At 47.4% G+C, this 15,005-nt stretch overlaps 1 protein-coding gene across 3 annotated transcripts in view; it reads left to right on the top strand.

Moving 5' to 3' along the window:
- Nucleotides 1–15,005, top strand: part of LOC129740620 (leucine zipper putative tumor suppressor 1) — a 175,664-nt gene that overhangs the window by 16,692 nt on the left and 143,967 nt on the right. The window lies entirely within an intron of this gene.

Here is a 15,005-nt window from a genome sequence, read left to right as displayed (position 1 = left end):
TGGCGTCTTTCGCCGGGAGTCATCGTCGTGAGAGGATCGCACCGTTGTGGCCGGCATTTTTGATAGCTGTACGATTTTTTTTTTCTGTACGCTGACCGCAAAGATAGCTGAAACTCATTTTGAGGGCTGTATTCATCGAAAGATCGAAAGAATCACCGCCATGCGCCGAACAGGTATCAATCAAATGACATGTTGTCAATCTTTGATGTGATCGTTTTAACGAGCGATTGATCACAGTTCCATCACGTTGACGTTCGAGTCGATTTCGGTAGTCAAAACAGAGAAAACCAGCGGTTTCAAAAGTTATCATTTTGGCAATATAAAGCAAATATCTCAGCAATTATGAGTTTCTGAGGAGAAGCCGGAGAAAGGGATAGAGGGGCAAGAAGGCTTAACGGCCGGGCATGGAACGCCATTGACCTTCAACAAAATGGCCATTTTAAGTTGCATTTCTGATCGCCTACTACGGCCAGAGGACTGAAACAGCTGTCAAATCGCTAACAAACGCACCGAACCAAATTTTTGGAACCAGAACGTCAGTGTGGTTCCCGAAATTAAACACTTCAACCCAAAACAGACTCTGGTGTCATACTGCAGACTTTGGATAAATTTTAACAAGAATTATGCTGAAAACATTGCATGCAAGCTTTGCCAATTTGTTCCAATTTATTGAAAATTTGGATTTTTTTTCATCCCCTGGTTCTGTTTCAACTTCAATAGCAAAAGAAGGATGGAAATTTGTTCCGGCCTAATTCAAATACAATAAATTGACAAAAATCGTAATTCGAGTTATTGTACATCTAACACTTGGAAAAACCTGAATACGGAAGCATGTATGACCCGTGTCGGTACGGGAAGTCTCGATAGCACATTCCAATATTGGCCATGCTTAACTCATCAACAATAATTGCAGCACTTCCAAGGGGTTCGTTACCACTGGCTTGGGACAGGTTTGGCGCATCTTACTCCCTTCCAACTGTTCGAAACAAATAAAGAATTCCAAATTTGCCGAAATACTCCGTCTGGCTTGATTCCACAATCCATTGTATATCATTTTTCCTTCGATGCCATGTCCAATCTCTTATGTATTAAATAATTTATATCATTGATCATTATTATAACTTACCACCCCATCAACAAAAATTACCAAGGATACTTATTTTTGTGAACAACTTTGGTAATCTTCCAAGTCACAGTGAGCCGTGACATGGACGACATTTAGGAAAACGCATGCACAGAAAAGGAAAACAACTTTTTCAAGCCATCAACAGTTTAAGTTTTACGCAAGTGACTATTTAAAACAGCAAATATCCACACATGCTGTTTTTATTTGAACCTTAGATTTCCCCTTTAGCCTTTATTATCGAGTACGGCCTTCTTCAGGATTAACTTGCACTTGTTTCTGTTCCACAGGATATGCTTTTATTTCACAATTTCGTTTCATTAAACCAAAACGATTCACTAACGTTTAGTATAAAATTGTTTAAGGTCACTTAAGAATTAGAATTCTTTTTGACAAACTATTGGCGGCTATTTAAAAGAAAACTGCGTCAGATTTGGGGATAATTCACTAGCAGAAGCCAAGTGGCCCATTCGATTGCGTACCCACTCTAGGGGAATAATTTGATGCACGTATAATAATATCACAATTAACAAAAAAAAAGTGTAACCTTCAAACTTAATCAAACTTAAATATTTACGGAGCTAGAAAAAAACATGTGCAGACTGTTCCACCAACCGATAAATATCAAAGTTTAAAAAGACAGAAAGATACTTAGCTCTTGATAAAAAAAGATTTTCCGCAAATTCTTGTGCATCTTATAAATGTCGGAAACTCTGGCGGTATCCATCGGAAGTGCGATAGCATTCTCTTCGGCTTCCTCTTAACATCCTTACATATCCGGATCGTTTTCAAAACTGATGGAAGGCAGGCTACCCCTAATGTGTACTGAACTTTTTTTTTTATTCCATATTAGCAAGCGTATGCAAATGAAGGCTGTACTGAACTTAACAGGATCATGTATTTTGCATATTGTACCTATTACAAAACATTAAATTAATTTAACAAATTTTGGCAGGTGAAATTTTTTTTCACTACTAGCTAAACCAAGGCCTGCTTCGAACTCCCGCTTACTGAAACATTCATTTTTTTTTTGTAAAAACCAAAAGAATCACGCAAAATCAGGCTTATTTCCAAAATAATAGAGAAAATACGAGGTTATCAGAATGGCCTAAAAAAATTAGGCAAACCCTGAAATATCAAGCACATTGGCATCTCTAATTCCACTACACTCATAGATGAACCTTCTCTCAGTTTAAGTTTTGCGAATTCTCCTCTCAAGGAATAGAGTATTTCCTGAGACAGATAGTGCACACTAAGATTGCAATTATTCAGCTCGGGATCATCATCCTCCGAATCACGGGAAAACAGCTCAAAATGACACTCGAATTATCAAAAATTAGAGGTTTTCCTGAGGCTCGTGGAGATTGCTGAACGATTCTCGTAGCACTTCATTTCTCCTGAAATTCGAAGGATATTTTTTCGAATATTCAGGAGCTCGATAAAATTAGGGGTAGCGATTCCCTGAAATACGTATTGTGCGTTTAGATAAAAATTTCATAAACATCTTTGGTGAACTGGCATCATGGCTGACTTCCGACCAAAACATATTGAGTCGTTTTATTTAAGCGTGCGCCAAATTCACATAAAATCAATGTTGCCACAAATTCATTTGAATGGTTTGTGTATCTCATTCTTGCCCGGAAGAGTATATTTCCCGCGAACACAAACGATTGCCGGCGAAAACAGTAACAGCAACAACAACAAAAAACATTTCCACCCCGGCAGAGGGTGGTTTGTACAAAATATTTCGATCCCGACCGATTTTACTCAAACCGTTCGGGCGATCATACAAGTAGTGCCATACACGATGCAAATCGTGTTCACAGCGACACAATTTCATCGCATTTGCACCAATGTTGTGTAGTCTTTTTTTTTTTTAGTTGGTAACCACAGGTGGTAAATCCCGGTTTACGGATTGTATTCCAAGGCACGGCGAGCCACCGCGTCCCCCCAGTTTGCTACTCTGGGTCCATGGGTACAATGGGCAGACTCATGATATACTCCGTGTATACCCCCTACTCCCTAAACTCCACCTGGGGCCGCAGACCTGGTTCCCACCTCGAACTGTTTAGTACACTATGCTTCAATAGTGGGAGGTCTATTCGCGCTAATGCGCTCAAAGGCAATACTCATTAACGAGACCACTTTCAGCAAAACCTCTCATCCTTACGACTCGACGCCTGAACTCTCCTCTAACGACTTGAGAACCGACATCTCCTCGCAATGACTCGAGATTCCCACACAAACCTCTCCTCTACGCGACTTGAGGCCTGATCTCTCCTCTAACGACTTGAGATCCGACCCCTCCTCGCATCGACTCGAGGTTTACCTCTTCTCTGCACGATTCAAGGCCCGATCTCTCCTCTAACGACTTGAAATCTGACCTCTCCTCGTAATGACTCGAGGTGACCACTTGTACCCCTCCTCTTGTTGGTAAGGGGCCTGATCCCTCCTCTTACGACTCGGGACCCGACCTCCTATCATAAAGACTCGGGGTTAACCACACAAACCTCTCCGCCTGAAGGTTTGAGGCCTGACCTCTCCTCTAACGACTCGAAGCCCGACCTCTTATCTTCAGGGTTCGAAGTTTGCCACCTTGCCCGTCGTGTGCCAGATCGAGAGCAGCTTATCCTGGACTCGCGCCTGTCGCGGCACACGCGCGGGACTTAACGCAGCGACTCGGATGATTCCCGACGAAGACGTCATCCTACACCGACTCGAATGGCTCGCCCGGCGTCGAGAGCCACTCTACCCGTGGGTATTCCCCGAACGTGGAATAACCCTTTCCCAACGATTTCCACTGCGAAGAAGGTCGAGTCTTATCCCCGCAGCTTCTGTCGTTGAGAACCGCTCTACTCGGATACTCCCCGAAGGTGGAGCATCCTACACACGAACGCGGCGCACCCACGGCATCCGCTACGCAGAAGGTATTGTCTTATCTTTGTAACTTCAAACCGTGGGGTCGGACGCACTCTACTCGACTGCCCCCCGTCGATGGGGTCAGTCTACTCCGACCGTTGTCCGGTCTTCTTTATCCCCCCTTGGTTGGCAACCCTAGGATTTATGGCCCGCGGATTTTCCTGCCCGTTGTGTGCCAAATCGAGAGCAGCTTATCCTAGACTCGCGCCTGTCACGGCACACATTCGGGACTTGGAACGCTACGACTCGGATGTTTCCCGACGGTGACGACATCCTACACCGACTCGAGAGGCTCGCCCGGCGTCGAGAGCCTCTCTACCCGTGGGTATCCCCCGACAGTGGTTAACCCTCTTCCCTCGAGATCCGCTACGAGGAAGGTAAAGTCTTATCCCCGCAGTGTCCCTCTTAGGAAGCGGCACTACTCGGATACCCCCCGACACTGGGGTATCCTACACACGTTCGCGGCGCACCCCTGACCTCCGCTACGCAGAAGATGATGCCTTATCTTTGTAGCTTCGATCAGGGAATCGGACGCACACTACTCAGATGCTCCCCGCCGATGGAGTCATCCTACACCGTTCGCGGACTGCCGTTGGTTCCAGCTCCTCTGCAGTGCAGTCATGATCCGGGTGAACCCATCGCTGACCGCATGCCAAGTGTTGGAATCCGCACACATCCTCTGTACGACGTTATCTGCTGTCGTGTCAGGCCCACAGGCGGCAAGTATGGAAGTACGTACCGCCGCAAACCTCGGGCAGACAAACACCACATGTTCGGGTGTTTCCTCTACGTCACCACAATCTGGGCAATATGGCGAAGCCACATGTCCAAACCGGTAGTGGTACTTCATGAAGCATCCATGACCAGTCAGGAATTGCGTCATATAGAAGTCCACTTCACCGTGCCTTCTTCCGATCCAGCTCCCGATGTGCGGGATCAGACGATGGGTCCACCTTCCTCTCGTTGAGCTGTCCCACAGCTGCTGCCAGTTGGACATCGAGTCCTCATTGGCGAGATCTCGAACGTTGGGCGTGTCTCTGTTGTCGTAGCAATAGACATCCTCCTCTAGCAAAACCGAGATGGGCATAACACCCGCTACTACACAGGCGGCTTCGGACGACGTGGTCCGATATCCGCTGATAACCCGCAGGTTCATCAGCCGCTGAACGCTGCTCAGTCGCTGCAGGTTACAGCTTCCTCCCAGGGCCTGCCTCCAGGCCGCTGCTCCGTACCGCAAGATCGAAGTGGTCACACTTGCAATGATCCGCCTTTTGCTGCTTTGGATAGCCGAGGAGTTCGGCATCATTCGTGTGAGTGCGGCCGTGGCCATTGCCGCTCTCTTGCATACGTGTTCGACATGGCTCGTGAAGCTGAGCCTGTCGTCAATCATCACCCCTAGGTACTTAATTGCGCGTTTAGACACGATGTTGCACGGTCCAACGGCAATGGTACCTGTTTGGGGTGATTTCAGGTTGGTGATAAGCACCATCTCGGTTTTGTGGTGGGCTAGACGCAGGCACTTGGAGTGCATCCAGCGTTCCACTTCCTGGATAGCTACCGTGGCCAGTAGCTCAACCTCCGCTGTTGAGGAGCCCCTCGCCAAGAGGACTACATCATCTGCAAATCCTACGAGTTCGGCTCCCGATGGGAGGCTCGTTCGTAGGAGTTCGTCGTAAGTGATGTTCCACAGAACTGGGCCGAGTATTGACCCCTGTGGAACACCCGCCGAAACCTCTTGTGTTCGCAAACCCTCGCCGGTCATATACTGCAGTTGGCGATTGTGGAAGTAACTTTCCACAAGCCTATACAGATATGCCGGGATCCTCATTTGGATGAGCGACGACGCAATCGCTGTCCAACTGACACTGTTGAAGGCGTTCTTCACATCCAGAGTGACAACCGCGCAAAAGCGGAGCCCTCTCCTCTTGGTCAGCCTGGCTCTGTCCGCTACCTCGATGACCGAGCGGATGGCATCTACGGTGCTGCGACCTCGACGGAAACCAAACTGTTTCCCCGAGAGTCCGCCCTCACTTTCCGTGTATCTCTGAAGTCGGTTCTGAATCACCTTCTCCAGGACCTTACCCGCTGTATCCAGTAGACAGATCGGCCGATATGCCGATGGGTCTCCTGGGCGCTTACCCGGCTTTGGCAGAAGAACAAGTTTCTGCCGTTTCCACGTGTCAGGAAACACCCGTTCCGTCACGTATCGTTGCAACGATGTTCGGAACATATCGGGGAATTCCCTGATCGCGGCCTTCACCGCGACGTTCGGAATGCCGTCCGGTCCGGGGGCCTTCCTCGGTTGGAGAGACTTGGCGATCTCGCGAAGTTCTTCCACCGTTATCCTCTCTTCGCCGCTGGTGTCCCAGTCATACGGGACTGTTGGCCAGCGGGTAACATCGTGCTGTGGGAACAGCTCATTGATGATGACTCTCAGTTTATCGGGGCACGTTTCAGGTGGTGCACCCCCACTTTTAGTTCTGCCCATGACTATCCGATAGGCATCACCCCATGGACAGTCGTTGGCGTCACGGCATAACTGTTTGAAACGTGCCCTCTTGCTTGCGTTGATGGCCCTGCGGAGGGCCGATCTCGCGCTTGTGAAGAGTGGCCTACGCTCCGTTCGCTCTTCTTGGGTCCTTGCGTTCTGCATCCTGCGCCTTGCCCTATGGCAGTCGGCACGCAGACCCGCAATTTCCTCCGTCCACCAGTAGACGGGTGGCCTAGTGCTTTTATGCTTGGCCCTTCTCGGCGTCGCAGCATCGCAAGCGCGAGCTAGAACCCTCGTCAGTTCTTCCGCGGACAGGTTGTCCAGGTTCCTCTCCCAGTGCAACGCTTCGACAAAGACGTTCTGGTCGAACTGCGTTGTCTTCCAGAGGCGTTCTCCTGTACGAGACTCGCGTCTACCTGTCCGCGTACTTGAGCCTAGCCGATAGCGAATCGCGAAGTGATCGCTATTCGTGTAGGCCTCGCTCACCATCCAATCGCTTGCCAACCCCGGGCTACCGAAGGTGACATCTATGGTTGACTCGCTCCCGTTCCAACCTTGGTAGGTACTGGTATTCCCTACGTTGGCCAGATCCACATTAAGCCTCGCCAGGGCTTCTAAAAGAATTTGACCTCTGGGGTTAGTGAGGCGGCTACCCCATTCATCGGCCCACGCGTTAAAGTCGCCAGCAATAACGATGGGGCTTTTCCCCATTAGCACATCCACCATCTTGTCAACCATAGTGCCAAACCTCTCCAAGGACCATCTTGGGGGAGCATAGCAGCTACAGAAGTAGATCCCGTTAACTTTGGCCACCACCATGCCTTCGTTTTCCGTCGCCACAACTTCTTGTATGGGGAAACTACCTGTAACCCATATCGCGGCCAGTTTGGCATCATCAGTCGCCCAATTAATGCCATTCGCAGCTCTGCGATATGGGTCTGCCACTAGCGCGATGTCCAACTTTTCCTCAACTGTCATCTGCCGCAACAGCTGGTGTGCTGTGTAGCAGTGGTTGAGGTTAAGTTGGACGACCTCTATGCTCTTGGCGCCCGGGGTGGTACCGCCTGCGCCTTTGTGTAGGCGGGGCACCTAGGGTTGCCAACAGCGTGGTCTCCAGCGCAGACAGGGCATTTGGCAGGCTTTTTGCAGTTAGTCGACTTGTGGCCGGTTTCACTGCAGCGCCAGCACATGCCACTTCTGTCTGGCCCAGTGCAGTCGAACGACTTGTGACCGTTCAACAGGCACTTGAAGCACCGGTCCGGTTGCTGGGGGATGGATATCTGACAGATAGACCATCCCACCTTTAGCCGCCCACACCTAAGTGCGGCGTTTGCTGCTGCAACCGGAAGTTTGACCAGCCCAATCTGCATACCAGATTTGGGAGGGCCATTCCGCAGACGAACCGTCATCTGGTCAGAGCAGATTTTGCACTGCTCGACCAGTGCCACCCGCAGTTCGTCTTCCGTCGTGACTTCATCCAGGTTTTTTACCCGGATGGTCACTTCCTTACAGAGGGCACGCACCTCAGCCTTGTCACCAAGGGCTTCGGCGGCCTTAGCCGTAAGGGTCCCGCTGGAGTTTCCAGCACCACGCTTCAGTTCGAGGATCATCTCGCCGGTGCGTGTCCGACGGATCCTCCGAACTTTCTCGCCTAAATCGGCGAGATCTTCGTTCGTACGCATCTGTCGCAAGACATCTGCGTACGTGCCCTCAGGTGCTTTGACGACAATCGCCTCGCCCCTCTCCCTGACGCGACGTTTGCGTCGTTGGGGTTGGGGTTTGGCTTTTCCCGTCTCTGTACCTTTGGGCCTTCCCCTTTTGCGCGATACCGTCCGCCATCCGGTATTTGCGCTCGTCGGCTCATCTGCCTTTTCGGCAGGGCCTTCCGCCCGCTTGGAAGCGCTGGCCGCAGGATCCTGCCGGACAGACGGATCCTCCGCTCTTTTCTTAGGGTCACCGGGTCTGAGTTCCCCGGGAGACCCTCTCTTACGTTTGCTGTTGCCAGCAAACGCAAGGCTGCCCTCTGTTTGGGCAAAGGCATTGACCTTCTTTGGGCGGATGGTGTCCGCCCTCAGAGGGGTCTCTGCCGGCCCTCGCTCTTTTGGTCTGGCGGCCTCGGGCTCCGCAAGCCGTTCCACCACAGCTTTGTTGGCTGCGATGAAGAGCTGCATCACCCTGGCTAGCTTCTCGCGTATTTCCTTGTGGATGTTGGACTTCCCCTTCACACATTCCACAAGGTCAGCGATGCCAGCCATGGCCGTGACCAACTCTACTGGAGCTCCCGGATCTTGGAGTTCCGGGGAGCTCAGTAGGTCTTCCAGCGCTTCCTGTACTTGTTCGTACGGGTCCGCTCGCTCATCGCACGGTGTTTCCACCGACGTTGCCGTCGGGTCCACCGGTTTGGCAGATTGCCTAACCGGTGAACGCCTAAGGCTACTCCCTCCGAACGGATTCGGGCTTTCGCCTTTATCCGTTCCGTCCTTTTTTGTTTCTTTCTGATTTTTTGGCATATTTGATCCCACGAGTAATCAGGTAACAGACGGTCCACTGCGCCAGTGACCTGCTTAGCGCAGCAAGGACTGGGATACTGTGGGGTGTGTCCCGGTGCCCCACAGGCAACCGTTAGAGACTGGCGTGACTTAACGACCCGCCAGCCTTCCAGGTACATCGGCACGGTTAGCTTCACACCTTCACCAATGGAGTCGGTTTCCGATAGAAATTCCATTGTCGTAATCCAAATTCGTTAGCGAGGGTCTTCATAAGGGGGGGGGGGGGATGTAGTTCTCTCGGCCGTACATCTGCATAAAGTAGACACGTTTCCACTCTGCACCACGGGGAGGTGGAACTACTTCGCAGAGTAGTGTTGTGTAGTCTGTGGCCCGCTTAAAGTATGTATGTAGAGATACTCTGGTGGATACAAATTTATATGTGGCAACGTTGCATAGAATACACTGTTATTTTTTAAACACAACTGACAATAAGTTCGGAAGTAAGTTCGGGATCGGAAGTCCGGACTTCCGAAGTAAAATTTAGTGCTGGCGCTATAATAACACGTAAAAATTTCACTGTCATGTGTTTGTTTTGGAGCATTGATGCGCAAAAACGATTGTTCTGCTAAAAGTCGTGAGGCAACATTCATTGGCAAAGTTTCGTCATTTTCGGCGCGAAACTGGCAGTACAGTGTGAGGCCCTAAATTTCATTTTCAGAACCGCTGCTGGTTGCTTCAATGAACTTCAAAACGCCTGATTGATAAGATCCAGTATCGGTGATATCAGAAACATGAATATGTTTTATGTTTTTTTAAATATCGGAAATTTTTCAGCAATAATTAAAAAAAAATTAAATTATAAAAGAAAATATTTATTCACCGTACACTTAACTATAAATCCAGTTGAAGGATCGATATGTCCATTGTTTTTGATGGCTGATCGGCAGCGTTTTCATTTCCACGGAATCAACTTCTCTAGCCTGTGCAACTGTTTCGGCATTATCTGGTTTTTGTTCCAGTTTGTAGCATATTTCGCCTGGAAACCAAAAGAAAAAATTGGTCATACATTAATTTTAGTCAACTATACATTATTTAAATGTTTACCTGCTCTAGCAACATACATATTCATGTTTCTGATATCACGGATACTGGATCTTATTAATCAGACGTCTTGAAGTTCATTGAAGCAACCAGCAGCGCGGCGGTTCTGAAAATGAAACTTAGGGCCTCACACTGTACTGCCAGTTTCGCGCCGAATGCTCCAAAACGAACACATGACAGGGAAATTTTTCACATGTAACGTATTACAGGGAATCGCTGCACCAAATTTGATCGAACTCCTGAATATTCGAAAAAGAATTCCTTCAAATTTCAGGAGAATTGAGGTGCTACAATCGTTCAGCAATATCCCCGTGCCTCAGGAAAACCTCTTGTTTTTGACAATTCAAGTGTCATTTTGAGCTGTTTTCCCGTAATTCAGAAGATCATGATCCCGAGCGGAATAATTGCAATCTTAGTGTGTACACACTTAATCTGTGGTCGGAACGATATTGTCCTGTATCTTCAACAGCTGAAATTACAGGACAAATCTCGGGACAGAAAAAGTGCTCAGGAAAACAACTGTCAAATGCGGTGCGAAACAGTTCCATCCTGTAATTTGCAGTTTGGAGTTTTGAAGTGTTACTGTAGGTTCGGAATGGCTTCCATGCGAGATTTACCTGGAATTTCGATATTTTTTTGTTGAGCCGGAAATAAAACAATCATTTTTTCAAATATTATTATATTTTTATTTCACTTTACTTAAAATTGCACTTAATTCGTTCATCACTGCTTATCCTGGTTATATCCAAGGGGCTGAAAGAGAAGGAAATTGCCGAACTTACATTTCAGTACCGCACTGACGTTTTGGTTCCAAAATGCCATTGAAATCAAAGGGGAACTGACGTTCTGGTTCCAAAAAGTCGGTATGGTCCGTTTGTATGTGCTTTGACAGTTGCTTCAGTCCTTTGGTTATATCTGGTAATTTTGCACATAATTTGACCTGAAACAAAAAAAAAACGGGCACATATCAGTTCTTCCGTCAGTAATAAATCGATTCTAAACATATACCTGCTCTAAAACCATTCCATGCTGCTGTTTCCAGTGGTTCTATCAACATTTCCGTCAGGCCCCAAAGTGTGGCATATTTTTTTTAGCTTCAGCAGCCAGCATTTGATTCAGTAAACGATCCTACTTAGCGCTGATTGGATTCTTCCGGTTTTTTGGCCACTTGACTGCTGCTGTGTCAAGTGGGATTTGGAATCGTATCGGGACTAAATACCTTTTGTTTATCTGATCACAAGTTCTGGGCATGTGATATCACACTATCACATGCCCAGGGCTTAGGACCATTGCTAAGCCATTCCGGAAAACCGCTCTTCTCCCATGAAACGTCATAAACATTGCATGATTAATCTTATGCACCTGAGAAACTGCCCGGCCACCAAACTGGCTCCGAAACGACCCATTCCCCGGTTTCTTTCCATATGTCTACATAAGTGGTATACTATATCTAATCTCCATTACAGGCCTTTAACCAGCTGGCCAATGGGTAATGTAGTCAATAATGCACGGTCGATCGTCGAGCGTGATTCGGGTATCAAGGGGAAAACCGTGAAACGACGCTTAAACGGAACATGCTCGATTCGGGCCAGGCAGTGACTTTGAAAGGCTTTCGCTGCATCTTGGCCGACCGCCTAGCCAACTTGCAATTCATTTTTCAATGTCGGCGCCAGCTTTGAGATTTCCCGCTTATTTTACCATATTCTGCAATTTCCCCTTGTTTCTTGACCCTGCGCCGCATTCGATGGGTGCAATGAAGTGTGCCCCGATCTTTAGCGATCAAATCAAAGATGGTAGGGAGCGACTCTTCCATAAATGGCCAATGCCTGGCGGTGGATTCAGTCAAAGCCGTTAAAATGTGGTGACCTCCATCGGGGAAAGTTGTTACCGATGGAGGAACATTAACGTTTTGCGCGGAACAGCAATAGTTGGGCGGCTATCCCCAAACTACACCTGTCTGTGATGTAGGTAAAATTCAGCCCACCGGCATCTATTTATTCCTATTTTTCCCATTTGCTCTGAACTTCTCGTTCCCTCAGGGCACCTTGAATTGAACCTTGCGCCAGAAGTGGTGTCGTCGCGTTTTCAATAAAACGTAAGTGACCGAAATGCCAGGAGCAAAAGCGTTGCCGGCATCATCTTCTCCACCGCCGCCCGCCATTTTCCAAACGTCCCGAGAAGGACCTATCGGTAGTCTGACAGCTGTCAGCGCAACGGCGATGCTCTCCCAAGCAGCTAAGTAGGCATATTCTGCAACAAAGTTACCAGCACACTAGTACGGGAGATGGTTGTCATTATTTCCGATTTTGTGAAACCACAAACGTGATTGAGTGAGAAAAAAAAGATCAACCAAACCAGCACCGGTCCCTTCTTGATTAGCTTTCCCACGAGGCGGCGACCGACACGGGCAGATTGACGTTTTTGTCGGGTCATTACCTGCATAGCTATTTTCACAGCCTCAGCAACGGCTGAGTTTGCTGAATCATCATAAAAGTTCTACCGGCAGTTGGCGAAGATCGGAGAAAACAAACCGTGACTTCGAATTCCAGATTGCTGAAGGATGTTAAAACAAACAGGTGCTGTGCGTGCGACGTTTCGGCTCTCGTTTAGCCATTGTCAAGGAATTTTGTTGGTGTGTTTTTATCGCTTAAGGTTTTGCTTATCTCATGAAGCCTATTTCTATGTGACCTTGTTACAAATTTATATATCTAGTAATTGTCAAAATGTGCACTATTAAATTTCCCAAACTAAGGAGTGTTCATTTCATAAAACGGACACTTTGTTTTGAAGATATCTTATTCATTTATTGACCAAATTACATAGAGTTTTCTGTAAAACATTGCAAAACTAATCCAGAACATGAAGAAAGTGAGAAATTTAACCAGAAATTTACAACGACAAAATTTGTGCACTTTTCCTCAACTCCTCTCATTAGCCTCTTTACAGTTTCCGGCTTGAATTTTCGGCTGACTTTTATCCACATTTTCTTGAACTCGTCGATGGACTGTGCTTCTCTACCATCCTCCCGAAGATTGCGCTTGATGATTTCCCAGTAACGCTCTACCGGGCGCAGCTCAGGACAATTTGGCGGATTGTCCTCTTTCTCAACAAAACATATGAAACGTAGGAAGCAAGGTCACGCCAGAACAATGGTGGGCTTGTATGATAACGATTAAGAGGAACAAGGCGTTTTTCGATGCATTCCTTACGATAATTTTCACCATTGATGGTACCTGTTGTGAAATATGGCAAACTTCTTTCTCCGCAAGAGCAGCAAACAAGCACTTTTTTGCCAAACTTTTCGATGCCAATGGATCGTTTATCATGAGGTACCTCCTTATCAACAATTGCGTTGAAAAATTGCGGCCCAGGAAGAGCGGCTGTGTCCAGTTTGCAATAAGTTTCATCGTCCATCAAAATGCAACGGTTACTTTGCTTCTTCAAAATCGTATCCAGACTCCGACATCGCTGCTTCGCTCGTTCGTGCTGTTCCGCGCTCCGTTTAGGATGGCTCTGCTTCCTGTAGGTCTTAATGTGGTTCCTTCGTTTTATGTTTTGGACGGTTCCAATGGAAATTTTCAGTTTCCTGGCAATTCTCGAACAGAGTTGTGTTCATGTGACAACAAAAGCTTAACACATTTCTTCTTGATTTGTGGATTCACTGTGCTTCTTCTGGTTTCGGATCTTGGCAAATCTTCAAGAATATGGTGCTCTTCAAACTTCCTGATGATTTGATAAACTACCGCAGACTTCGATCGTTTCACAAGCTTTGCAATATTTCTACACAATAGTCCATCTGAGCAGTACTTTTGAATTATAAAAACACGGGTTTCTTTATCAATTCGTCCCATTTTACGAAATCCAGTCGCTTTCTCACAAAATAATATGTCAGTGCTTTATCAACAAACTTTTATACACGATGAAAGCAGTTTCATCAAATTTGGGTTAAACGTCAACTTTTTATCGTAACATCTAGGTGTCCGTTTTATAAAATGAACACTTCTTAAGTTGTTTTGCTGCGAAATAGGATGAAAGTTGCTTCCGAAGAAATGCACTCATACCATGTGAGTCACACTTCAAAATCGAAACTATCAGTTTTTATGCAAAACGATGCATAACGCAATGTGATTTAAGCTTAAAATTAGAATCCGATCTGAAAAAAAAAACTAAAATATATTAAAATGAGATATTTTGATATTCTAGTATGATAAGTTTTATCTTGGCCAGGAAATAACACAATCAGGCAGCATTTATTTATTTATTTACATAGTATTCCGTCTCACGACATAACTTGACGAACATAATTCCTAAAATTCACTCGGTCCATGGCAACCGTTCTCCAATTTCTCGGGCACCCCACGTTCGCCAGATCACGCTCCACTTGGTCTAAACACCTCGCTCGTTGCGCCCCCGCTCGTCTTGTTCCTACCGGATTCGTAGCGAACACCTGTTTTGCAGGACAGTCATCCGGCATTCTCGCAACATGTCCCGCCCAGCGTATCCGGCCAGCTTTCACCACCTTCTGGATACTGGGTTCGCCGTAGAGTCGCGCGAGCTCGTGGTTCATCCTTCGCCTCCACACTCCGTTCTCCTGTACGCCGCCAAAGATTCTTAACACTCGTCGCACGAATACTCCGAGTGTACGCAGGTCCTCCTCGAGGCTAAGGGCTAAGTCTTCTCGACCGCAGTTGCTTGTGGAGTCCAAAGTAGGCACGACTTCCGCTGATAATTCGCCTCCGGATCTCACGGCTGGTGTCATTGTCTGCGGTCACCAGTGAGGAAGCATACAAATCACAAAAAAGAGACAAAAGCTTGCATACACGCTTTCGTGCAATGTTCGTCTTGCTGACAAACATTTTCATGCAATGAATGATGCATTGCT

Source organism: Uranotaenia lowii, chromosome 1 (assembly GCF_029784155.1).
Source record: "Uranotaenia lowii strain MFRU-FL chromosome 1, ASM2978415v1, whole genome shotgun sequence".
Classification (NCBI taxonomy): Eukaryota; Metazoa; Arthropoda; class Insecta; order Diptera; family Culicidae; genus Uranotaenia; species Uranotaenia lowii.
This window is presented reverse-complemented; position numbering and strand designations above follow the sequence as displayed.